Genomic DNA, 23,003 nt, shown 5'->3' on the forward strand with positions numbered 1-23,003 from the left:
TGGCACTAAATGCTATGGAGACCTCATGAGTGTCTTTGGAGATGAAATCTAGATTTGGGAATCTGCCCTGCACATCTAACATCAAAACTTTTCGCAACCGTTACCCAGTTACCACATTACGCTCCAGTGGTTTAAAAGGCACCATATGATCATGGTTCTTTAGAGATCACAGTCCCGCTGTCCCAGCCGAGGAGGACTTTTGGCTGCCCTTCTTCCTCCCAGGGATAGAACTGGGCTTGGCCAAAGGCAGTAAAACCAGGGTTTCGTGTGACAGACACGGCCTGCCCAGACGTGCTGAAGCCTGTTCCCTCTTTTACAGACTCTGAGTACATTTGGCATGTGCGACTACATTTGACTTCTTGGATCATGACCAATCAAAAATGTCGAAACGAGGTCACTGAGGGAAGTAGAAAAATTATCTGAGAAGCCAGAGGCCTGGTTTTGCTTTGTCTCTGGCGAGTAGGTGTTATAAAACTAGGGCAAGTCATAAGGCTAACAGAAACCTCTGCTTCCTCACCAGAAACAAATGGGTTCAAAACAATCAACTCCCAAAGAACAAGAAGGGGAAGACCAGATTTTACGAGGCAAAAAATCCACCGAGGGGGTTCAGGTGATGGTAAGCTCACTTTGCCAATGGACCATGTTGCTCACAGCTGGGGAAATAGCAGGACCAGTCTGCTTGGAACTAACTGGTCAGGGTACTGGGACAGTCAATAGTGTGGAGTTCTCAAGTGCTTCTTCTTTTTTTTTTTTTTTAAAGACCTACATCATGGGTGCAGAAGAAATTTGGCTAATGAGTGATAGCTGGGTTGCATATCAGAATCTCCTGGGAAAGTGGGTCATACCCCAATGAGCCTGATGCAGTAAGTCAGAAATGGAAATCCTAGCAAAAGCACTTGAAAAGGCTTTCCAGGCAACTTATATGTGCTCCTCAAACACGCAGGACTGAATCTGATCCTTCGTATCAATACCTTAGAAATAGCACACCTTTGACCCCATAATCGCACTTCAAGGAAGCCATCCTACAAAAATAACTAGATATGCACACAATTTTTATATAGAGATATTAATAACACCAATATTCATGAGAGCAAAAGTTCGAAAGGAACCAGTGTAAAAGCTAGGGAAATTATTAAATAAGTTACAAAACATAAGGCCCAAAACGATATACAAATGGGTACCATGCACACAAAAAGAAGCTCAACGTCGTTAGTCATCAGAGAAATACAAAACAAAACCACAGCGGGACACCACTTCAGACACACTAGGATGGCTAGAGCAAAATAAAACAAAAAGTAAGCGTTTGTGAGAATGTGGAGAAACTGGAACATGGCTGATGGGAGTACGAAATGGTGTAACCACCGTGGAAACTAACCTGGAGGCTCCTCAGTAAGGTAAACATAGAACTCCTATATGACCTGGAAGTTCCATTCCGGGATGTATTCTCAAAAGAATTGAAAATGGGCATTCAAATAAAAACGTGTACACAAATGTTCATAGCAGCACTATTCCAATAGCCAAAAGGTGGAAATAATCCAAATGTCCATCAACTGGTGAATAGATAGGCAAAATGCAGTATAGCCGTAAAATGGAATATTATTCAACCATAAAAAGGAATGACATATAGTGATAGATCGTACAACATGGACAAACCTTGAAAATATCACGCTAAGTGAAAGAAGCCACAAAGGTCACACGTTGTATGATTCCATTTATATGAAATATCTGGACTAAGCAAATACAAACAGAGAATAAGCAGATCAGTGGTTGTCAGGGACTGGGAAGAAGAGGGAATGAAAGTGACTGCTTGACGGAGACGGGGCTTCCTTTTGGAAATGTTCTGGAATGGGTTGTGGGGTTAGCGGCACAACACTGCAAATGCCACTGAACTGTACACTTTAAAAAGGTTGCTCCCTGGTGGCCTAGTGGTTAGGATTCGGCCCTTCCCTGCCATGGCCCAGGTTCAATCCCTGGTCGGGGAGCTGAGATCCCATAAGCCGCATGGCACGGCCACAAAAATAAAAATAAAAAAATAAAATGGTTTAAATGGTACATTTTATTCATGTTATGTGTATTTTACCACCATCAGAAAAAGGCACAATACATAAAACAGCATCTTTTAGTTATTAAAATTGATCTTGTGAGGGAATTTAATGAGATGCGGAAAATATGGAAAAAGCACTCTATGAAACTACTTCTAGTGTGATCCCAGCTTCACAATATAGAAATATGCACGGAAGAACAAGCGCTGGAAGGAACTGTATAAAATTGTCCCACAGGGTATGTGGACAGATACATTTTCTGTCTTACATTTTTCCATAATTTCCCAAATTTCCTATTGTTTTTATTATTAAATATCATTCAATTATTATTAAATATTATTCTTATAATCATAAAAATAAACAACTTTAAAAAAAAATGAGACCACTTGACACTCTGGAGCACAGATAGGAAAAGGTAACAGGAGTAACGAAAGGTCTGAAAAACCCATGATGTAATGATTTAATTAGCGGGGGTGAGACAAAACTATGGAGTGTTTGAGAGTGCAACAATCTGGAGACCTTACATCCCACCCAAAGCTGGAAATGCGGCTCCAGGTCTTTTGAGTTTTCGAGAGATGCTAGAGCTCCAGACTTTTCGGCAAATGCCCTGATTTTTCAACGTTGGAAACTTATTCAGTATTTTTCAAACACCCCAGGCCAAACAAAACACATCTGTGGACCGGATGTAGCCCACAGGCGCCAGTCAGCAAACTCCAGTTTATAGGAACAGGAATGTTTAGCCTGGAAAAGAAAAACCTTTGAAGGGACATGGTAGTAACTTCAAATATCTGAAGAATGGCTATGGGAAGACGTGTGAACTTAATCCATTTGTCTCTAGGAGGCAGACCCAGAACTAAAGGCTAGGTGTCATTTGGAAGCAGAATTAGGCCCAGTAGATAAGTGAGGGTTTCTAACATTCAAGGAGCTGCCCGACAGCAAACAGAGCTCCAAAATGCACTGAGCTGCCCATCCCCAAGGTGTTCCAGCAAGGGCTATGTAAGTGGGATTCCTGTTATTGGTCACAAGTTGGACTAGGTCAAAGGTTCCCAATCATGGCTGAGTACCAGCAATCTGAAAAAAATACAGATTCCTGGACCCCATCCCAGAACCATGGGGTGAGGCCCCGGAGTGTGTACTTTTAAAAGGTGTCTTAGCCGCCTGGCAGATGGTTTAGAACCACCGCCGTGAACCTGACTCTGATGTGGGAATTCTATGACTAATCCATGGCTTGACCTAGCTGGCAAGGAAGGCGGGGAGGAACGGAAGGAAGGAAGAACAACTTACTGGAGCTCATTACAGGACAGGCTCTGTGCTAAATGCTTTCTTATGTCATCTCATGGAATTTTCACAACGATTGCTGGAGGTCAGAAGCGATGTCCTCCATCCCATTTCCCAGAGAGAGAAACCGAGGCTTGGGGAATTTGAGTATGATCCAAGTTAACTGCTAGTTACTGAGAAGATCTTTCCGGCTCTGATTCACATACTAGTTGAACTCCACCACAGTGCCCTCTTCCACCAGCTCAACAAACATCTCTCAGTTGCCCCTGAGGAGCCAGGCAGGGCAATGGCTGAGGGGATTCAGCAATGATTAAGACACAGTCCCCAGCCTCAGGAAGCTTTGGAATCTAGCAAGGCAGAAAAGTAAGCAATTACATCTCAGTGAGAACTAGGGGGTCACACGAGAGGGGTACCCAACCCAGCCTTGAGTTATCAGGGAAGGCTTCCAGGAGGAGGTAACATCAAACCCAGAGTCCTAAGGTGACCAGACAAAAGGGATTCCAGGCTGAGGGTGCAACATCTACAGAGGCCCAGAGGCCAGCGAGAGCCTAGCACGTGTGGGGAAATGCGAGCAGTTCATGGTGGCTAGAGAAAAGGATGCAAGGAAAGGAGTGGCAAGACTTGGGGCTGGCCAAGTGGGCAGGGTAGAGCCCCAAGCACTTGTGTGCCACGCTAAGACTTCATCATTTGCCCTCAGGGAAACAGAAAGGGTTGAGGCTTAACACAAAGGAGTGATATATTCAGAATCACATCTTAACAAAGATCCGACTGGCTGTGGTGTGGAAACAGACTGGCAGAGCAGGACTGACTAGAGGCAGGGGGACCACACGGAAGACTGGGGCAATAATTTCAGCTAAGAGGGGATGGTCATCCTTACAAAGATGGTGGCAGGGCAGATGCTGTGAAGCAGAGAGATGACTGTGCCCCTTCCTTCCTCCTGCCTCCTTCCTTCCTTCTTTCTGTAAACAATATTACAGAGCCCTGGCTATGTACTGGCCACTCTGCCAGAGCTAGATGTACAAGGATGGGCAAAAACAAACACAGTCTTGCTGACGTGGAGTTCACCCTCTGCCGGGCAAAAGATGCTTGTGGAAGTATTTTCTAAAGTATTAAATAATATACAAAAAGTAGACTGGTTGAGTATGTTATCAATAATAATATAATAGTTAAAGGACATTAGGGGGCTGCCTTCTCCCTCCTCCATCATCAATTCTGAAAGAGTCATTAAGTATAAGAGCCCCGTAAGATAACCCTAAACAGCTATATCCTCAGCAAGCCAGTACTCTTCAGCATTATGTTTCTAATATTCATACGCGAGAATGTAAAGCAGACTGCCTACTCTCGGTGTATTTCATTCATGCGAAGTTAAGAAGAACTTACCCCCATTTTAATACATCGTTCCTTGAACAGAAATGATCGACGAGGAAAAAAATGGGAATGGCATATTAAATTAATAAATCAGAAGCATTATTAACAATTTACTAAATGTGGCCTCATACTAAATTAAATGAACACCCTTCTTGTTGTATTCGGGATAGATGCTAGGTGGTTTGGGAACAAGTTTGGAGTTATCCAAAAACAGACCACGGAACAAGCCACCAGAGAGTCACGACTTGTGTGTATGTGTGTGTACGGGGTGGGGGTTGTCTGAAGGTTCTCCCCACTCAGGGCCTTTCAGTTCTGGAGGGGACTCCCGATGCTCTGACCCATGGTCTCCAGAAGTCTGCTCAGTCTCAGGTCACTGGTGAGGTCAGGACGCTCCTACCAGAGAGCCCTTGTGGTTTAAGTCACAGCCACGACATTCTGTTCATTCCTTTACTTGATTCCAGTACAAGAATGACCCTCGCTTAAACAGCTGCGCTTGTGGATGGCACATTAAGCTGCTTCTCTTTTAGAGGTGATTTTAATTTCTTTGTGTCTCCTCGGATGTCTCCTCTGATCTTTTAGCATTCTAGCAAGAAAAAAAGTATGTTATCAAATGAATGTGTTCCCTCCCCTCTCCCTTTTTAAATACCAGCTCAGGTAATTCACACCTAGGTCAGGTCACTGAGAAAGCCCTCTTGTAGTTTCTTCTTTTGCCATGATGATCTTTCATGCCTGTCATACACCTTTCCTTGGTCCACCAGCAAAGGAGCTCATATACTGCTGGTTGGTAGTACTGAGTCAAAATCTGCTTTCCCAGAAATGTTACAGAAAGAAAGAACTGGTGCCCCATATGGTTGAATAATCCTAACCTCTGCATTTTAGAGGAAAACTAGGCAACATTTAGGCAAATTAGAGGAGAACAGAAATGAGGATGAGGTATACATTCCCTGGGTACTTATGAGCCTGCCTCCAAGCAGAATCAGCTTATAAAAAATATATCAGACTCCTAAAAGTAAGATGTTAAAGTCCCCCTCCCCCTTTTATACACTATACAGCAAGGAAAGAGGAAGAGGAGATGCCAAATGGTGATGGGAGTTTTGTTGCTATTATTGGATTATCGTTGCACAGTAGTCTTGGATAGTATTGATAATCTTTAAAAAATTTGCTTTCTTCAAACTTTCTAAATATATATTTTACTCTGGAGGATGTTCAAAGAGATGCTCAAGATTTGTTAAGTATTTTAGATATTTTCTCAGTAACTCCACAGAAGAGCCTCAAAACCAAGGTATGACCTAAACCTGCCTGCAGTTACCCTAGCGGAGAACACTTGGTACCAGTAACCACCCACAGACATGCCAACAGTGCAGGAAAAAATGGAGGTCAGAGAGAGCTGGCCAGTTTCTCCTAAATTCACGGAAAAACTTATCTGAGTATCCACCCCACCTCTCCTCCCACCCTAGGGAAGAAAAGAGGATAAACAACACTTGGGGGAAGAGCTGTTAAGCCCTTCGACTTTCAACATCCAAAGACTGGTTCAGTTTCCCAGTGGGAGAGGTGAGCGGGCAAAGCGAAGCCATACCACACACCGGGTGCCTATTTTTCAAGAATGGCTTTCATTTTAATGTTTTCAAATGGGTTCTAATGGTAACCTTGGAGAAGAATAACCCGAAACCCCACATAAGTGAACCATCTTCTCCAGGCTGTTTTTCTGCTTCTCTCGGAACATAGTGTGATTCATCCATTAGGCTACCTGGAAAACAGGCATTTAGAATAAAGGCAAAGTGGATACAACAGCCAATACTATTAGAGGCAGCTCTTTGGTTTGCTTTGTGCTGTTCAAGTGATTCATGAATGCAATTCATTTCCTTGCCGACGGTTCACATGCTCACGGCTCTTTAGAGATGAAAAGGCAAGATCTTCTGAGTAGTTTCTCTGAATGAACCAAATCCTGATGCTGTTTATGGACCCCAGGATCCAAAAACCCTGACTTTATAAGAACTCTTAATTATTCATATGAATGGGCCTCAAGAATAGGATAATTATGAAATCTACAGAAAATAAGTTTTAGTTGGCATCATGCTTCAGCCAGGCTAAATCATTACCAGAGTAAACCTGGCTTGCAAGTACCTTCTTTGATACCCCAACCGCACTCAACTGGGAGAGCAAATGAAGAGAGAAATGATGAAATGACTAATGTCTAGAGAGTTGAAGAGAGGCATGACAAATAATGTAGTCAGCACTGCGCTTCCCTTCCTGTGCCTCTAGCAGACATCACTAATCAAGCATGACATGTTTTTCGATCTCAAATAGACACAACCTCAGAAGCTTTCTCAACACTCAAGTACCCCAGGCAATGATTAACAACCAAGAACAACAGTTGGCCTGTTTGTCACTCTGGTTTAAGAGAAAGCTAGACAATCCACTGGTGATAGACAAAGACAAAAAGTTGACCAGTCTTTTATTTAACTATTTATTTTCTTTTCCTCTAAGAAGTGGAATAGTTTATGGAAATCACCATGAAAAGCTAGAAAGAGTTAAACGCTAAAACTGTTACTTCTGATTTCTGTAAGATGAATAGATAAGCAAGCTGCCTCAGCACACAGCCCAAGAGGAGGACTAAGAATCAGGAGAACCAATTATCAGGACAAGAGTTTTAGTCCAGGGCTTCCCTGGTGGCGCAGTGGTTGAGAATCTGCCTGCTAATGCAGGGGACACGGGTTTGAGCCCTGGTCTGGGAGGATCCCACATGCCGCAGAGCAACTAGGCCCGTGAGCCACAACTACTGAGCCTGCGTGTCTGGAGCCTGTGCTCCGCAACAAAAGAGGCCGCGATAGTGAGAGGCCCACGCACCGCGATGAAGAGTGGCCCCCGCTTGCCACAACTAGAGAAGGCCCTCGCACAGAGAAGGCCCTCGCACAGAAATGAAGACCCAACACAGCAAAAATAAATTAATTAATTAATAAGCTCCTACCCACAACATCTTCTTTAAAAAAAAAAAAAAAAAAAGAGTTTTAGTCCAAGAGGGAGTGAAAACAGGGCTACAGCTACAAGGTGAGGATTGCAGGGGAGAGAGGGCACGTTGGGGCCTCACTTGGGGGAACATGGGTAAAGCAGAAAACTGCTCAGAAACCATGGGAACCCACGCCTACTACCTGAAAGACTTCTCTTAGTAACAGAAATTCCCTTGAGTTAAAGTTTCCCCTTTAGGCTGAAATCACCTCTGAGCGAGTTAGATTATCATTTAGTCACATCTTATGGAGAATTATTTAGGTTTTTTTTCCCCTTGACTCCGAAATAGAGATCAGCAGTAAGGGGAGGATAAGTGTTTTCAATAGAGACAAGGAAAGAGAATAAATGTGATTTGGAGCCTCCTGAGAAGGGCTGCCCTGTACCCAAGGCTGGGCTTGGGGACTGTAGAGCATCCGTGAGGGGCACTTTTCAGTTGGCTACTACATGCCAAGCCCTTTGCGTACATCATCTTGCTTCTTCCTCATCACTAACAGTGAGTTATTATTAACATCATCCTTTTACAGATGAGGCAAATGAGGCTCAGAAATTTAAGTAACCTGACCAATGACACAAGGGTAGCAAGGGACTAAGGCTGGACCAGATCCTGATCTGTGCAGTTCCAACACTGGCGCCCTTCCCACTACACTGAGCTGCGTCCTTTGGAATGGCATCAAAGACACACTTGGCACACTCAGAAATTCTCCTTAAGGCTGATGCCTGTCTTACTGCATCGCCTTCTTCCAGAGATTAAGGAAGGAAATTCTCCTCTTATAAGATAGGTCTTAAAAGAGAAGCATTGCCCACCTGTTGGAACATCTTGTCTTGGAGAGATTAGGGTGCCAGGGCTATGCGGACTGGAATGGCATGTGTCCGCTTCCTTCGGCTCAAATATCATTCCTCCTGCATGGAGAGATGCAGCTTCAAAGGAGGTCAGAAACAGAAGCTGAGCATGGCCTCAGCTCCACGTAGAGAAGAATGAAAGGGTCAAGGGACAAATGTCTTCCTGCAGCCTCTGATGCAGCAGAAAGCAACCAGGATGGAATCTGCTCTGGTCTGTGTTGTAGCCTATGAGCTAATCCTGGCCTGCTCCATCAGTGGGTTCACCTAGGGACTAGAGACACCCCGTCACATGCAGGAGGCTCCACTGCATGCCTGGATGCCAAGAGAGGGTGTCGGGCCAGGGGGACGCTGGCCCCTTCTCTAAAGGAGGCAGATGCCTCCCATTCTGATGTCACGAAGCTGGCCACAGCCGCTCTCCATCCCTCTTCACATGCCTCATTCCCACACTATTCGCGTCCAGCATTCTGATGGGCCACAGGATCTGCCCTTTGAGCAGGTCCGAGGAAACCCAGGATTAATGTCCGCAGCGCTTGTGGACCGGGCAGGCATGCACGAGGGGTGACACAAGGAGCAGAGCACCTCCGGCACGAGTGATAACACAGGGGGCAGCTGGGGGCAGCAGGGACCAGGGAGGGAGGGCAACCAACATGCACTGCGTGAGCTTCTTACATCTCAAACAACTGCACCAAGGAGCCAGGGTTCAGCCAGGCCTGTTTCAACTCTTCCTCCAAAGTCCTTGTAACAGAAGACAAGAGTGAACGTATCCCTCTGGGTGTCTGCCTCAAAAACAATTTAACTTAAACTTCGTGTAGGGGGCTTTCCTGGTGGCGCAGTGGTTGAGAATCTGCCTGCCAATGCAGGGGACACAGGTTTGAGCCCTGGTCTGGGAAGATCCCACATGCCGCGGAGCAACTAGGCCCGTGAGCCACAACAACTGAGCCTGCGCGTCTGGAGCCTGTGCTCCGCAACAAGAGAGGCCGCGACAGTGAGAGGCCCGCGCACCGCGATGAAGAGGGGCCCCCGCCCGCCGCAACTAGAGAAAGCCCTCGCACAGAAATGAAGACCCAGAAATAAATAAATAAAATTTTTTAAAAACTTCGTGTAAATTTCGTAGTCTATACCTTAAGATATCCATGCTTGTTTCAATGTAAAAATAATGTTTTTAGGTGACTGACAAAAACAATAAACTGCCTGGGAAGATAAATCATGTTAATCCTGTGGATTATGTGGACCCTGGCATACCTTGAGGCATCCATCCTGGCATCCATCTTGAGGGACACAAGAATCTTGGACCAAGTCAGGGCCACACGGTCCTGCTGCCCCACCCCACCATGAGATTCTCCTTCTTTACCAACTTTGGAGGGTCCAGGTGTTCATTTAGAAGGACTGGAGGTTATAAACCATAACTCAGATAAGAAGAATAGTGAGAGACAGCAAGCAGGAGACGACACGGCACAAGGAAGCCCCAAGAAAGGTGAACAGCAAGAGAGCCAAAGGAACACACACAATGGGGACCCAATCACTTTGCCCTCTTCTCCAGGTGTGCAACCATCACTCTAATGATGAAAGTTCAGTAATCACAAGTCAACTCTCATGCACAGGAATGTGCTTCGCTGAGCCTGCTTCTCTCTCACACACACACGTACACATGTGCGCGCGCGCACACACACACACACACACACACACACACACACACACAGTCTAACACCACCACTTAGGGAGAAGCAGAGGAGATATGACAGGTATGCAGATCCTGAGACTGAAGAGCTGGAGTGAGGAGTTGCTGGTGCCAGTGGACACAGAAGATGCCAGAGATCAGGCGGTACTTGAGCTGAGTTTGAAACCAGGTAGGTAGTGATGCAGTGAGAGCACACTGGCATCAGACAGGAAGGTCAACTGGCCTCTGAGGTTGGTTATTATGTCAGTAGCCGTGTAAGCTTAGGTAATGGATAGCTCTCAAAGAAACCACGTTCATCATACAGTCCCAAATCAAGAACCCCAAATAAGCATTTTCTGCACCAAATATTTAGTCCTTATAGGTGTAATGATTATCTAGTCAGTCCACTGTTGTCTAGGCAAAGGCACGCTCTCAAGGACCTACCAAGACCATAAGTTCCAGAAGAGCAGGGATGGTCCCCACTGTGTCCCTAAGTCCTAGCACGTAGTAGGCTCTCAATAAATCTCTGCTCACTGAATGTAGGGAAAGGAAAGTTATAGTATTATTATAGGTTAGTTGCAAAGTAACACATTCCTTCCTCCTTCCTCTTCTACTCTGCTTTCATAGTGTGTACTGAACAATAAGGTCACTGGAAGGTCTCACAGAAGAACTTCTCCATGGGTAAAAATTCTGCATCATGGCAACTGCTGTGGTGTCACGTCACACATGCTTTCTCTCAAAAGAATTCAATAACACCTACCATGAGGGAGGGAGACAGACAGACAGACACACGCACCAGCCAACCCACTCAATGACCTCACGCCCCAGGGTAAGGAAGAGAAGGCAACATCATTCCTCAGCTCCCTCAGTCAGTCTCATCCCAGTGAGTTCCTCCCAGTGTGGACATCTCAGACCTGAGCGGGATCCTGGTGGGAAATATATTCTTCATACCTTACACTCAAGCCAACTGCTTGTCTGGTGCTCAAAGAAACAGCAGTGAATTCCAACTCTGCAGGCAAAACTGGCTGTGTTGGCCTCCAAGGTGGGGCCTTCCAAAGAGACTCTCAAGGGTAATTTTGATTTTACATGACTTCTGCCTCCTATACACACTCACAAATCTACTCAGTTGGTAAGCCCTGATCGATACATCACCCACAACAAGAGTAGGCTGAATAAGAAGTACCTTCCAAAGGAGAGGACTGGACATCTGCTTCCACAAGTGGTCTATAAAAAGAAGGGCTGATAATATAGACAATTTTTTTTTTTTTTTGCAGTACACGGGCCTCTCACTGCCATGGCCTCTCTCCCTGCGGAGCACAGGCTCCGGACGCGCAGGCTCAGCAGCCATGGCTCACGGGCCCAGCCACTCCGCGGCATGTGGGATCCTCCCGGACCGGGGCACAAACCCACGTCCCCTGCATCGGCAGGCGGACTCTCAACCACTGCGCCACCAGGGAAACCCCTAGACAATATTATTTTTGGCATGGGTTAGGATTCAGTACATTTTCTTCCAACCAGTTTTCTGGTTTTTCTAAGATGAACCAAAATAATATCTGCATGGTGACTACTCCACAGCAAGCCTATCTGGAATTTTTCTGCATTTCTTCTAACTGATTTCAGCACATGTTATTTTAAAACTTCTTTTAAATATATTAAACACATTTAACCTTAGCTAAAATAAATCTGGCTAATTAAATGATATAAAGAACAGCTCATTAGCAGAGCACTGGTAAATATTTCTCTACTTCAGCTAAGCAAGGCTTATTATACACTTGAGCACTACGCAGTCTTATGATGCCACAATTATCAGCCGTAGATGCTAAGCCTCAGCATAAAAATCTGTTATTAAGCAAATAATGGAATTGGGCCCGTACATTGCTAAGCTTTTGGCGACTGGTTCATACGATCTTTTAATGGTCAATTGAAATCAACTGTAAGTTTTCATAAACAAGACAATTCCAGCACTTCTAATGATCTGTTTTAATAGACTTTTTGAGTAAACAAACTTAGGACACTTTCATTCCTAAGTAAAGAAACATATCTCAACCACAGCCACTTTAAGAGATTAAATGCTTGTATCTTTGGGAGTACAGAATCTTTCCTAAAGCATAGTTTAGGTTTTTTTAATGCTATGTAAGTGTTAGGATCACATTAAAGCAATCCACATCACTTTAGGGGACAAAGAATCATAGAATAAGGTGGAGGTTACAGCTGAAGGGTACACTTGAATGCGCTGCACGTATCTGCACATCCTTTATTCCTGTAATTCTTGTGGGAAAATGCCCTAAGGAAACAATCAGGGATGAGCACAAAGATTTATGTTCGACATGTTGATTGGGGCGTTGTTTATTATAGAAAATAATTGGAATCTTCTTAATAATCTTAGGGATATAATGAAATAAAATATGGCACACATCCAAATGGTAGAATACTATGCAGCTATCAAAAATTATATTTCAAAGAATTTTTAAAGACTTGGAGAAATATTTGTTATATAAGATTGAGAAAAAAGGTAAACAAAACCATATCCAAGCCCTGGCACACGGCATACATGCAAAAAGCATTTTGTCACACTTAGTAGCACATACAATGAAATAGCAAGCCTATATTTTAAAGTACATATACACATAAACAAGTATAAAGAAAACAGGAAAAATATCAACAAGTCAATAGTATTTCTCTTAGTGATTAGATTACAGATGAGTTATTTTCTCCTTTTTTTCTTTTTCTCATGTGTATATTCTAAATTTACAGTTAATATCCATCACTGATATACTTGAGAGAGAAAAGAAACATTATAAACCCTAAACATGAAAACAGATGTCTAAATGAAATTGCAATTTAAATGTAATTTTTGAAGAGTGACTAGAACACAGAAGCCCGGTGACATCAACAGCTACAGCAGAAGCAAAGCCTCAGACCAGAGATCAGGGCTGCTTCTCCCTAGATGGATGCTCCAAGTCAGGCCAAACCAGAATTCAGGGACTAGAATAACCAACAGCTATATTTAAAAAGCAAGTTGAGGGGCTTCCCTGGTGGCGCAGTGGTTGGGAGTCCGCAGGGGACGCGGGTTCGTGCCCCGGTCCGCGAAGATCCCACATGCCGCGGAGCGGCTGGGCCCGTGAGCCATGGCTGCTGAGCCTGCGCGTCCGGAGCCTGTGCTCTGCAACGGGAGAGGCCACAACAGTGAGAGGTCCGCGTACCGCAAAAAAAAAAAAAAAAAAAAAAAAAGCAAGTTGATACGCCATCATTAGTTTTGCATCAGAACTTTCTATGTTGGGGTGATATATTAAATCTAAGCAAAATGTGATAGCTTATTTCACTCTGTTCACTGAAAAACACTAAGAAGTAAATAGTCAGCTCCAGTTTTTCAACTGAAGCTTTTTCTTGCTTTTGAGTGAGAAAAGGCCATTTTGTCTGGCATCAGCTGGACTACAGAAACCTCAGGTTTGGGCAGCACAAGGGTCTCCTGGTGCCGGGGTTAAACCAATACCTCAGTTTTAACACTTGAAAGGGGAAAGTGTGAGGCAGTGAATCCACAGTTTCCAATTTAACCCATCCCTAAAAGACACAGATTAGAGAACATCTCCCCAAATAATTATGATGGCCTCACATGGCTTCAATTAACAGAAAGAAACATGTCTATGTACTGTTAATGAGGAAGAAACATACTCTTGGTTGACCAAGTATCTGAAAAAAATATCTGGTACTTTAAAAGATACATATTAAGCCCTGTTACTAAGTAGCCATTTAATTAAAGTAAATGTCTCAACATAAATCCTACTGGCAAGGGGCATGCAGTTTCAGAAATCAACCTGCAATTAGGTCTTTGGTCCTAATTATGTGACAACAAACAGAGAGATCCTAAGAGCCAAGACATATTGAAGGTATTTTAAAAGCCTTAAACTTCTGTGTCAGGATTTATGAGGCTGTTTCCTCCACACTCCAGTCTCAATTTGTATTTAAATTCACAATCTTGATTAATAGTAGCACACACCGGTTCTCTGACAAGCAGCTAGGGTGTAGAGGAAAGAACACAAAAAGTCACGCAGACTTGGGTTCAAGGATTTGTTCAGCCCCCTGCCGCCTCTGAAACTTCACCCCTTGTTGCCTGTTTCTTTATTCCTAAAACCGAGAGGAAATCACCTAGCTCTTCTGGCTGTAACTCATGTGAAGGTACAGAGCACAAAATCATCCTTGAAAATATAGTGTGTCTGGTATCGTTCTCAAAAACTATTGTCCTGATCTGGAAGTAATCTACAAGAATGGTACTTCCACTCAACAGAGAAGATGAGTTGATACTTCACCCTGAAAGTCTCTCACTTGGGCAGAAACACACTATTTCCTTGGCTCATCCTATAAGTGACCCAACAAATTTCTGAGGCTTACCTACTGTGAACTATTCGATGCCCTCCAAAGGATCAGTGTCACTGCAGGGAAAATCCGGGACCTTTTTTAGTCTGTCCTACCTTCCTCCAATTTTAGGAACCGTCCCTCCTAAATCCCTGTGATTCCAATGAAATTTTTCATTAAAACACTTCCCTCAGCTGTCCTCACCACCAGGGCAAGCACATGACGCAGGCTGACCAGTCAGAGTTCTTTTTAGAAATTGATTTGGATCCTGGGAGGAGAACAAGGGTGACCTCTCTCTAAGACACTGAGCAAAGGCACGTTTCACCATCTTCCTCTTGCCCTTCTCTAACTGGAAGACAGTAGACATCCCATTCTGCCTAACATCGCCTCACACAAAACTACCTTTTCTTGCTTTTTTCCAGCAGAAAAGCACTGCTGCCATCACAAGCATCAACTTCTAGGAAACACTACCTTACTGCCCTGAAATAGCATGAAATCTAAGGCAGCCAGTGGCTAGTGTAAGCAAGTACATTGATAGAAAAACAACCAACCAAAATCACTCTTGATTGAAAAAAAAAAAAAAAGACACCATCACAAATAAAAAGGCAGAGCTGGCTGATCTGTAAAAGCTCCCATGCCTAAGATAAAGAAGTGATGACTATTTTCTCATCACTGCCAAGTGAGCCTGGCTTTGCTGATGAATAGAGATCATTTCATTTTCTTTCCACTTTTTTCGTGGCCCAATTATCTTCCACATTACTAGGTTAACTAGATAATCACCATTACCTCCTGTTTCCTGACTGATCCATATACTTTTCCGTAAAAACCCATAAAGAAGCAGAGAAAAATCCAGGGTGCCAGATATGATGTAAATACCACCAGGACTTCATTCAAAGGCTCTAAAACCATGCAGAGATACAGATTTTCACTAAGGTTGGATGGCTCCCCAAACAGATTTCAATAGGGGAACACATTAGTGTTCTTTAATACAGAAAATATTAGTGTCATTCCAGCCCACCAAACTTCAAGTGACTCAACCAGAGAAAGTCTAGTACTTGCTTAAATGACATAATAGACTCTCCTGCAGAGAGGCAGCAAAAGTATCACACTCGACTCTGTACCTCAGAGATACTTGAAATTGTTGTGTAAAACAATTGAGAAATTAAGCAACAGGAAAACAGGCAGATAACAAGTCCAGAGAGCGTATTTTCCACTTTGGGACAGAGCAATAATGGCTCTGAATCATTCACCTGCTCTTCCTCTAGGTGCACCCTTGAGACTTTTATCCTTTGAGGTAATAAACATATGATAGGGTTATTTAACCACTGTGGGGTCCAGTTTTTTCATCTGTTAAATGAGCAGGTTGGATGGCTTGGGTTTTGGGGTTTTTCTAACATCTTTATTGGAGTATAATCGCTTTACAATGGTGTGTTAGTTTCTGCTGTATAACAAAGTGAATCAGCTATATATATACATATATCCCCATATCCCCTCCCTCTTGCGTCTCCCTCCCACCCTCCCTATCCCACCCCTCTAGGTGGTCACAAAGCACCGAGCTGATCTCCCTGTGCTATGCGGCTGCCTCCCACTAGCTATCTATTTTACATTTGGTTGGCTTAGGGGCTTTTTTTTGAGGTTTGTTTTGTTTTGTTTTGTTTTTTAGGTCTTTTCCACATCTAAAGAGTCTACAGTTCAACTCAAAACACATTTCCCACAGAGTTTCCAGAAAAACATCTGAGTAATTGTCCCCAAAGGAAAAAAATATTTAGCAACAAAGCCCTCCACTCCTAGACTAAAATATTCCCTCTGCTTCCTATGGATGGATAAAATAAGATTAGCAATAGCATGAGGGTTTAGGTTATAAATAAGAAAATTTACAGGCAGAGTTAAAACACGAGAATGAGAAGGAAAGAATCATTCTTGAGATCAGGACACCAGAAGACGAAGGATTCTTATTTGCTTGGGATACTTTAAAAGAGATCCTGTAAAATGGCAGAGACATGGAAAGATTATCCTATAAATGAAAACATAAAAAAGACATTTGAATAGAAGGAACGAAAAATGTTTACTGAGATGATCCTTCTCCAACACTCCTTCCCCTGAAAAATTCCCCAGAGCAGGAGTCTCTGCCTTCTTTCTGAGGCCACTATCCCAGTCCTCGTGTTCACCCTCCATCCTCCGGGGGTGTCTAAAATACCAGTGGGACTCACTGCTATTCCCGGCCACCTTTCTTGAACTCAGCTATACCACACCCCTTCACTCTGCACACATGGTACAGGGCATTTGAGAGCCAAAGTGGACTATTTTCCTGAATTTTCCCATCTTCACACCCTTGCTCAAGCTGATCAATTTACTTTGAGAACTTTTCTTTTAACTGCTCCCAAGCCAATAACCACAGTTCAGTAGCCAGCTTCTCCATGAAATCACCTGGGACCCATCCCACAGTACACTCCCACCTCCCACATGAATCTGTCACATACGGAAGGAAACTTGCACTTCTGAAACTTAAAAAAGAAATGATGAGAAGTTAAACATTGGGTGTCCAAGGAATAAAATGAAAAAAAAAAGTTTCCTGAAGCCCTTCTAGACTTCCCAGTACAGGGGGGCCCATAAAGTCACTTTTTTAAAGTGTACAGTTCTGGGCTTCCCTGGTGGCGCAGTGGCTGAGAGTCCGCCTGCCGATGCAGGGGACACGGGTTCGTGCCCCGGTCTGGGAAGATCCCACATGCCGTGGAGCGGCTGGGCCCGTGAGCCATGGCCACTGAGCCTGCGCGTCCGGAGCCTGTGCTTCACAACGGGAGAGGCCACAACAGTGAGAGGCCCACGTACTGCAAAAAATAAATAAAGTGTACAGTTCTGTGGCATTAAGTACATCCACGCTGCTTTACAACCATCACTACCATCCGTCTCCAAAACGTAACATTTTTGCTTAAACTAGTTTGAGAGGGATTTCTGTCACTTGCATCCAACAAAATCCTGACTAATAAATAAATGCAGAGTATAGAGTGATAAATACAAGAAATTCATAAAGGATATGAGGGTTTTTTAAAAAACAATGAATAAAACAAAATTTTCTGGCACTGTGAAAGCAAATGGGACCCTGATTATTCTTGAAAATAATCAGAGTCTGGGAAGACCAGAAGACAATTAACCAAATGGATCATGTAGTGTAAATCGCTAAAAAGAAGATTCTTTGCTTTTATATATGTAATAGGAGAAAGCACTAACACAAAAAGGAAGCTTGCATCTCATCTCCCAAGGGAAGATATTCTACAGAGGAAATTAGAATCAGGCCAAACAGACAAATCTCCTAAAGCAGGGAAAAGCCTTAGAGAATATGGAAGGAAGGAACGAAAGAGAGTAAAAGCTTAGCAGAAAAGACTCCCTTTATTTTAACAAGCTTTAGAAAGCTGCCCTGTTTATTGTCCTTACCTACACAAATAATTGTGTAGGTAAGAAACAGGAGGAACCTAAGTGCCCATTATCGGATGAATGGATAAAGAAGATGTGGCACATATATACAATGGAATATTACTCAGCCATAAAAAGAAACGAAATTGAGCTATTTGTAATGAGGTGGATAGACCTAGAGTCTATCATACAGAGTGAAGTAAGTCAGAAAGAAAAAGACAAATACCGTATGCTAACACATATATATGGAATTTAAGAAAAAAAAATGTCATGAAGAACCTAGGGGTAAGGCAGGAATAAAGACGCAGACCTCCTAGAGAATGGACTTGAGGTTATGGGGAGGGGGAAGGGTGAGCAGTGACAGGGCGAGAGAGAGTCATGGACATATACACACTAACAAACGTAGTAAGGTAGATAGCTAGTGGGAAGCAGCCGCATGGCACAAGGATATTGGCTCGGTGCTTTGTGACAGCCTGGAGGGGTGGGATAGGGAGGGTGGGAGGGAGGGAGACGCAAGAGGGAAGACATATGGGAACTTATGTTTATGTATGACTGATTCACTTTGTTATAAAGCAGAAACTAACACACCATTGTAGAGCAATTATACCCCAATAAAGATGTTAAAAAAAAAAAAAAAAGAAACAGGAGGAATATTCCAGGAGCACTTTTCTTCATGTCAGCATAAAAGTCAGTGCTGTATAAATTACTTTGAAATTAATGTACTTGTACAAGATACTTGTTTTCTTTACTATTCTTAAACTGTGACATACTTAAAGCATACAAAACAATTTAGATAATTACAGACCTACTAACCAGTTTAAGAAGTGAAACATAACAGATGTTAAGTAAAGCCCCACACCCATCACCCATCTTCCACTCCACAGTAAACCACTACCCTGATATCGGTAGTCATCAATCCCATACACGTTTTAAAATATTTACTGGGTGTGTTTATAACCATGAACAACATAATGTTTTAAAGGTTTATGTGGAGTCACAGTATCCATATACCCCTGAAGCTTGCCTTTTCCGTTCAATATAATGTTTTGGAGATTTACTTATGTTGGTGCTCACAGTTCTACTTAATCCATTTTTACACCTGTATAGTATTCCACTGCATGAAAAATAACCACTCTAGTTCTCCATTTCAGTTAGGTTTGTTTCCAGTTTGTCTGTTTTTCATTACAAACAATGCTGTGGTGAACATTCTTGTACTTGTTTCCTTAAACACAGATGCAAGGGTTTCCTATGGGTATAGACCCAGGAATGGAATCGCTAGGTTGTAGGGTGTACACAGCTTCAACTTGACCATCTCCAAATTACTCTCCAAATGGTTGTAACACTTTACACTCCCAGAAGCAGTATTGTGAGAGTTTCTGTGTACCTACAGCCTCTCCAACATTTGTTATTTTCAGATTTTAATTCTTGTAAATCTGATGGTTATGTCTACTTGTATGTTTCCACTTATTACTTATACAACAAATGCACGCTTCCCCTTATTACTTATAAAACAAATAAGTTTTTGAATTCCAAAAAAAATTTTAAAGAAAAAAGTCTGATGAACGAATAAATCTATGACTCTACAAATGTGTAAGCAAGCCCCCCAAAGTGGGGGATGCACCTCCACATGTGTAATAGACTGCATGTAGGAAAAGAATGTTCTATCTGTATTTATGAAATATTGGCTTCTGAGATATTGATTACAACTAGAGAAAGGATCTTGGTCCCTTAAACTGCTCCCTGAGCACATTCTGCATTCTAGAAGGCAACTCATCCTAGGCTTCAACAGGCAGAGTACAAGAAACACCACCACCACCACTGTCATTGCTCTGAGGGAAGTGGTTCTCCATGGCTTAAATCCTGACCATAGTTTAAAGAGAATTAAGGGGGAGAAAAAACTGAATAAATGAAAAAGGAAGGAGAACAAACAGGAAAATCAGTTTCAATACACTGTATGCACAATTGGCATTTTCCTCCTTATAAACATATTAATTTTAATCTGAAACACTATATATATAAAGTTGCATAATCTTTCGGGTATTAAAACCAAAATCTGTAAATCAACTCTAGTCCAATTAAAACAAAACAAAACAAATTCTACTTTTCTGAGCTGATCCCAAAGGGCAGTTCTGGAAAAGGAGCAGAAGGAGATGGTCTTGAGATGAGTTCTTCAGAACCTCAGATAATAATTCACAATTTTCATAGCAGTCTAGCTACTTAGCAAGCATAATGAGAACTTTCTACAGTTTAAGTCCCCTAAATTCTGTGATATACAGCATAGAGAAATGGTTTATGAGTTGGGCCTTGGAAGCCAGGTGACCTGAGTTCAAATCTCAGCCCTGCTGCATATTAACCATGACCTTGGATAAATTATTTAGCATCTTTTCTCATTTGTAAGGTGAGGATAATAATAGTATCTACCTTGTAATAGTTGTTAGAGAATTAGAAGTTAGAATAGGAATTGGCACCTAAGTGGGCAAAAAAAAAAAAAAAATTAGTTGTTATTATATTCTAGCCTCATTTTTTAAATTAAAAAAAAGTTATCTATTAAGAGTAGATATCTAAGGGCTTCCCTGTTGGCGCAGTGGTTGAGAGTCCGCCTGCCGATGCAGGGTACGCGGGTTCGTGCCCCGGTCCGGGAAGATCCCACATGCCGCGGAGCAGCCGGGCCCGTGAGCCATGGCCGCTGAGCCTGCGCGTCCGGAGCCTGTGCTCCACAACGGGAGAGCCCACAACAGTGAGAGGCCCACGTACCGCAAAAAAAAAAAAAAAAAAGTATATCTCTAAGAACCAAATCACTTTGCTGTACAGCAGAAATTAACAGAATATTGTAAATCAACTATACTTATTTTTTTTTAAAAAAGTAGATATCTAAGGAGTAGTCTTTTGTGCCCGTTTTGGACATTTGAGTTTCTAATGTTTACAGGATTACCTGGGTGATGAATTTGGGGTTATTTTTCTTTTCTTCATTATGCTTTTCTGTACTTAAAAAACTAACACCTGATTTTTTTTTTTTTTAAGCCTCATAGAATTTTCAAATACAAACTCAATTTTCTTTTTAGGAAAAGGAGTCAATGGCTAGTAATACGTAGAAACGTTGATAGTTTTAAAAGTGCCTCTTATCTAATTATATCTGTTCCTACCCGATGCCACATGAGGTCAGTTATTATCCTTTCCTGGTATAGGATTGTTATAGCTCACAGGCTCTAAATTCAAAACAAATGTGAAGTTTATCATGGCTATAGATGGTGCCTTCCTGTTTGCAAGAAACAACAGTTCTCAATCTTGCCTAGATTCTTCTGACACAAAAGAGGATTACATAGCCAGAGCTTTTTATGTGTGTGGTGGGGAGGGAGCGAGGGACGGAAGAGAGGTGACCTTGGGCTTTGGATTTACTATGACCGGCTTATGTGCTGGATGATAACCACCTTTGGGGATCCAAGGAACCAAAGGCTTGAACAGAAAGTACTTGTGAGGAAACCTTCAGTATCAAATTTGATGCCACGTCTCTTAATTTTTCTTTTGATATCCAAGTATAAACTAGGAAATCATTCAGCCCAATTCCTATATGGTTAATTATTTGAAACTAAGTAAATAAAAGGAATGTTCAATTAATCTTATGTTTTCCAGTGCAATGCCTTTAAAAATAAATCTGGTTTGGGGGAATTTGATTCCCAAGGAAGGGTAATTTGCTTTAGCAAGGACTGGAATTTTGACCCCAAACCAGACCTAATAATCTGGCATTTATAAAAAGATGATTTCTGCCTTGGGATTTAAAAAGAGGTATCAGTTAGAAATTACTGCGCTTACCTTAAAAGTAATTTGCAACCCAAACATTCTCTTCTAGGCCTATGAACCAGTTCTCCCAACATAAACTCTGAGGAAAAACGCTTTCAGTTACCTAAAAACAGCAATTCCTCCCTTCTGGCTATGTTAAACTCTCTTTCTCCTATCCTCCATGCCTCATAGAAGAAAACTTTTATGGCTTCCCCTGCAGAATTAGCTTATTGTACAAATCAATGACATAGCTTCAATGACTCTTTAATAACTTTTCTATGTTTTTCAAGACAAAAATGATCAGTGTTCTTCATTATAGTAAACCCATTTACAAGCTGTTGTGTAGCTTATAAATCCCTTGGTAAGAGACCAGCTATATATATTTTAGAATAGACTGTTACGGCTAGAGGGTATTTTAGAGTTGATCCAACTGGGCTGCACATTTGAATCCCCTGCACAACTTTTAGAAATACCGATGCTGGGCGTACCCCACAGCAATTAAATCAGAGTCTCTATGGATGAGGCTGGGGTACTGTATTTTTCTAGTCACTCCTCAGGTGATCCTGATGCATGGTGAGGGTCAGGTACCACAGATGTGATCCAACCACCTCATTCTACAGGTCAGGAAGTTGAGGCCCAGAGCTGTGAAGTGACATTCCTAAAGTCACATAGGTAATTAGCCCATAATAACGTGGGAGTTAGAATCCATGTCTTCAGATTCTTCTCTATTACATTACTTTCTTTCATAACTCTATTTCTCCTTATGAAATTAGATCTCAGAGTCTGATTTTAAAAAGGGATCCCAATTTGGACCCAATTCCCTGAGAGCTTCCAGTGACCAGCTACACAATAGTCAGTCTAACTGTGGCCTGGACGCCCAGCCATTGGCTACTGTTATAACAACCACATCACCATGTGAGCTGGAAAACGCCCACTGCTGCCATCTTCACCAGGAAGCAGCAGCCTAATTCGCAATCTATTTTAATGGTTTTCTTTATTGCTTCCATCAACCCCTGTCCTGATACTTCTCTTTAAAAGAAATAATAACAACCGCCTCTAAAAAACTTCATTTGGTGGTAAACTGAATTTCTAGGGTAGGGAAGAACTAAAAGCTTTCACGTAAAGAAATGGCTTCGGGGCAACTTCTTGAAAAAGAAATTATCTGCTCAATTTCGTTTCTTTTTATGGCTGAGTAATATTCCATTGTGTATATGTGCCACATCTTCTTTATCCATTCATCCGATAATGGGCACTTAGGTTGTTTCCATCTC

The 23,003-nt window shown here is 42.5% G+C and overlaps 1 protein-coding gene across 5 annotated transcripts in view; it reads right to left on the reverse strand.

Annotated features, from left to right (window-relative positions):
• Positions 1-23,003, reverse strand: part of ANKRD44 (ankyrin repeat domain 44) — a 328,505-nt gene that overhangs the window by 218,005 nt on the left and 87,497 nt on the right. The gene's annotated exons all lie outside the window — the stretch shown is intronic.

Source organism: Orcinus orca, chromosome 7 (genome assembly GCF_937001465.1).
Source record: "Orcinus orca chromosome 7, mOrcOrc1.1, whole genome shotgun sequence".
Taxonomy (NCBI): domain Eukaryota; kingdom Metazoa; phylum Chordata; class Mammalia; order Artiodactyla; family Delphinidae; genus Orcinus; species Orcinus orca.